The 4,765-nt window shown below is 39.3% G+C and overlaps 1 non-coding gene across 1 annotated transcript; it reads left to right on the top strand.

The window, feature by feature from the left end:
• Positions 1-385: 385 nt before the first annotated feature.
• trnai-uau lies at positions 386-479 on the top strand. Its single transcript has 2 exons — positions 386-423; positions 444-479. It is a non-coding gene; the product is annotated as a tRNA-Ile (tRNA).
• The last annotated feature ends 4,286 nt before the right edge of the window (positions 480-4,765 follow it).

The following is a 4,765-nucleotide window of genomic DNA, read 5'->3' as shown; positions in this document are numbered from 1 at the left end:
TCCTTCCAACTATTCCTCAATTATATTTATTTAATTGTTTGTATTTGGAACAAGACAACCCTAAACACACACACACACACACACACACACACACACACACACACACACAGACTGTATATACAGTCAATGCACACACGTTATAGTTACTCCTGTTGATCTTGAAAGTCGGAGCTTTGTGAGAGGCACGTGAACGCAGCACGCTGTCTGGTGGACTGTGAGACTACCGGGGTCCCGGGAAGTTTACCATCCGCTGTCTGTAACCTTAAACACTTCCCACAACAAAATTTAGTCCCAATAAAAGAAAATGTAAACAAATACAATAGATCTATTGTTTACATGCGCTCGTGTCCTTCTTAAACCGACTTCCTAGCCGAACATTGCCGAAGCTCCAGTGGCGCAATCGGTTAGCGCGCGGTACTTATATGACAGTATGCAGCAGAGCAATGCCGAGGTTGTGAGTTCGAGCCTCACCTGGAGCAGAGTTTTTAGAGGAACCCTCACCTGGTGACACCAAAGCAATTTCTAAAATCCTAAAATCCTCTGCTGAAGAAGAGGGGACTTCCTGTACTGCGCAGTGACGACGTCATGCAGTAATCCCCCTCCATAACAGTGCTGCTGTATTCAGGTGCAACCCAAAACTGTGCACGTGTTCTTGGCGGCTTGGTTCGTGTCAACAGGTGTTGTTTCGTCGATTAACCCCTTGAGACCTGAACAAATTGGCTTGATTTCTCACTAAAACACGGGAAAAACGCATACAGTAACTACAGTAACCAGATAAGAACATCTACAATAATAATAATAATAATAATTTATTATTATTGTTGTTGTTTTTGTTGTCATTTTACAAAATTATCATGTCAGGAACCATATTCATTGGCAAAAATAAAGAAATGTAGGCTATTAGTTTTATTATTATTTAAATCATGTAACTAGGGTGTCTTCAGGTATCAGACACCTCAATTTAATGCTTTTTCATTTCATTCAAGCATTGCAGGTGGGTATAATGGTAAGAAGTATATATTAGTATATATTTTTGTTTGTTTGTTATTAATAGGAATATGGTTATTAATGTGAGTTAGGCTAATCTAGTGCACTAGAATAGTCTAATAATCTCTTAAAGGGCTCTGGGTTAATCTACATGTTGTCATCAGTATAAAGTAACAGGACATATTCAGGTTCAGTGGTAGATTTAATCATTTGTAACATCAGAAGTGTGTATTAATTTTGCCAACAACAAACTAAATGATGGATAAATAAAATGAGGTAAAATGTTTGTGGCGAGTAACAAATCCAAATGTAAGAATACTTACTGATTGATAATCATTATAAACTGCATCTTAACCATCTTGGAGTTTTCATATTAGACAGCACAGCAAAAAAATATTTTCTTTGCATTTCATATAAACTGTAGCTGCTCTGGTCCGTCTTTCTGCATCTGCTCAGGTGTGCCGCTCAACAGCGCCACCTGTCGGTCCACAGCCGGAACTGCTACTCTGTTGTAAAACCAGCTTTTCACCACTAGAGGGCGGTGCGACTTCACCATAAAGAGTGCAAAACCTCTGTCGCTCCTTTTTTTAAAAAACTATGTTCCTCGAGGAACACTTTTACAGGTAAATTGTTAATTACAGGTTATTTGTTCATTTTCAATTGAACTATTTAGAGTTACAGTGTTTTACTTCAGCATAGAGCCACCTTCAATTCAATACAGTTTAATTTAATTCAGCTCAATTCAATGAACCCCTTGAAACCTGTGTCAACATCACTTTCCTTGAGCTGCTTTTAAATGTGTTTCACAGGTATTTAAGCCTTGAACCCTGAATAAATTGCTTTAGATTCTCCCCCAAAACAAATATAATCATGTATGTTATATATAATATACTTAACATATAAATGTATTTTATGTAATATATCTAACATACATAATTATGTATGTAAAAGGATGTTCCAGAATTACTGTAATTGTCTTTCTTTCCAGGTTTTTGTCCTTGTTTTTTACTAGTTTTTTTCAGGTTTTTTCTGTGTGTGTGTACATTTTCATGTAATTTTCTTGTACTTTTTAATAATCTCCAAACTAATTTTACATTCATTTTTCAAAAGTTGCTCATTGCCTTCTTCCCACATTTCATAATTTTAATTTTTTTTTTTTTTTTTAGAAATAAAGCCAATTTTCTCAGGTTTCAAAGGGTTAAGGACTCACATCCTGAAGGTCCAAAGCACCATAAAATGCAATACAGTAATAAATTAAGCTGTTCAGATTCTTCGTCCAATGAAGCTAGCTTTTCTAGGACGCCTAGATCTGTGACCACTGTCAACTGACTAAAAGCAAATGCACAGACTTAATTGATGTGATATCTATAAGCCAATCACCATGTGCCACATCATCCAAAGGTGCCTGCAGTAGAGCCACGCCCCCCTCTTACAACCATGAGGAAAAGAGGAAGCGCAGGGTAAATTTCAGTCTGTTATCTTGTTTAAATGCATAATTTGTTTCTTAAACTGTGTTTAATGTAAATAAGAGATGTCCCAGAGGAAAATGTTTCTGCTCTCCATAGTTTATGCTTTATTTCTGAAAAATAAAACAGTTTCTTATTTGGAGATTACAAAAATCTGATCAGTTTTTTTCCTAAACCCCATTTTAGGAGGAATAAGCTGCACGTTCAGTCTGAAAATGATGTTTCCAGGTTGAATGAAGTGTTCCTCAAAACTGTGTGAAACGGTGTGCAACAAGCTTTGAGGTATGTTTTCTCCTGATCAGATTGTTTATCGTGACCAGCTGTTTAATAACAGTCGATATATTTTGACATTAATTTACATGCAGAGCAGGTTTTACTATATGATAGTAGATGTTCTATTTAATTAAAAACATGCCCATATACTTTAAGTCACCTTTTAGTTGATTTATTTTGCAATTCGCGCCACTGTGGCCTCCATGGATGCTGCCGTTGTTGTGTGATGTCAGGCCGCTAAAGTCGGGGTTCGTGGATTTTCCCCGAGTTCACAATTAGGAACTCCGACTTTGAGTCGTTTCCTTTGTACTTTTTCTAGTAGGAGGTCTGAATATCTCGACTTCTTAAAAAAATGCTCTTACAAAGAACCCTTTAGGAACCTTTTTTTCAAAAAGCAAAAGTTTCTCGGTACAACCTCAGCCCTCAGGATGAACCCTTTTGGGACCTTTCTTTATAAGTGTAAATGATTTGATTTAGATTTATTTAGCACATCTTAAAAAAAAACAGCAATGGTTTACATTTCAATAAAAGGAGACATGCAGGGAGAAGCTTAGAAAACCTTTAAGGGTCTTGACAGGTGAGGTTCCCCATGAAACTGTCAATCAGTGCATACAGTCTCTTATCATTGATAAAAAAAACTCTTATATAATTGTCTAAAAATATATATACATATAGGCCGATATAAAGACCAGGTAGATGTTCACAAAAAAGTTATGTAAAGAAAAGGAAATGGTAAATGGACTGCACTTGTATAGCGGTCCTCTAATCTTTTTTTTATAACTCAAAGTGCTTCCACACATTCACAGAGCGGTCACCGAGGCACCATATATGTGCATCATATATATATATAAGAGCATCGGGAGCAATTTGGGGTTCAGTATTGTGCCAAAGGATACTTCAATATGTCGCCTGGAGGAGCTAGGGATCAAACCATTGATCTTTTGGTTAGCGGACGACCCGCTCTACCTCTGAGCTGTAATATTTTCATGTGACTGGAACTTAACACAGCATGTGCACACTCACTGCATTTTAACAACTGTGTTACTGAAGACCCAAACCGTCGACCTATTTTTTAATTTTTTTTTTAAAAAACATGATTTATTTCACAGAACATGTCACCTTACATGTTGTATGTGTATCCTCGGACGTGTGTGTGCTTTGTGTGAACGTGTTTGAGTACAGCTCTGTCACTCTAAGCCCTCTAAAGCTGGGAATGAACAAGCAGAAGATTGCAGTAATGATGTGACCCAGATGTCCCGGGTGCAGATTCTCCGGGCTGAAAATGAGAGTGCAGATCAGGGCCTCGTACCTCCCGTCACCCCCTGCCCTCCCTCCCTCCCTCTATCCGGCGGGCCGGGGACACAATCACAGAGTATTTAGCAGCAGGGAACATGTGTGTGTGTGTGCATATTATTTGAGGAAATGCTGCACTGTGTATGTGTGTGTGTGTGTGTGTGTTTAAGCTCATCCAGATCCATGTAAACACGAGGGATCAGATTTTGGAGTGTGTGCCACTTGTTCTTGGTGTTCCGGATTAGACGAAACAGTTTTTTAATTTAGTCTCCTCAGCTGCCTCTATAAGACGCTAAAGCCTCGCATTGCCCCAACAGCCCACCCTACACCTCCTCCTCCTCCTCCTCCTCCTCCTCCTCCTCTCACGCCTCCCCCCTTCCTCACCCATCCGTCCCCCGAGGTGACCAGGTGGCTGAACAATCACACACACCACCCTGACAGTCGGCTCAGCAGGCCACTTTATTCAATGAGAAGCTCGGCAGTTGGAGTCTGTACGTGTGGAAACGTGTGTGTGTGTGTGTGTGTGTGTGTGTGTGTGTGAGGGATTGGGGGGAAAGGGGACAAAAGACTGAGAGTTTAATATTTGGGATAAGCTGTGATTGAACATCCTTATCAGAGCAGAATGATCAAATTCTGCCACTGATAATCCCCCATCTTGGAAAATTAAATACCACTCCGCTGCTCACTCACACTCTCTATCCGTCTGTAACATGCTCACACACACACACACACACACACACACACAC

This window comes from Plectropomus leopardus, unplaced genomic scaffold, assembly GCF_008729295.1.
Source record: "Plectropomus leopardus isolate mb unplaced genomic scaffold, YSFRI_Pleo_2.0 unplaced_scaffold2043, whole genome shotgun sequence".
NCBI lineage: Eukaryota > Metazoa > Chordata > Actinopteri > Perciformes > Serranidae > Plectropomus > Plectropomus leopardus.
The sequence above is the reverse complement of the archived record's forward strand: the minus strand, read 5'-3'. Positions and strand labels throughout refer to the sequence as shown.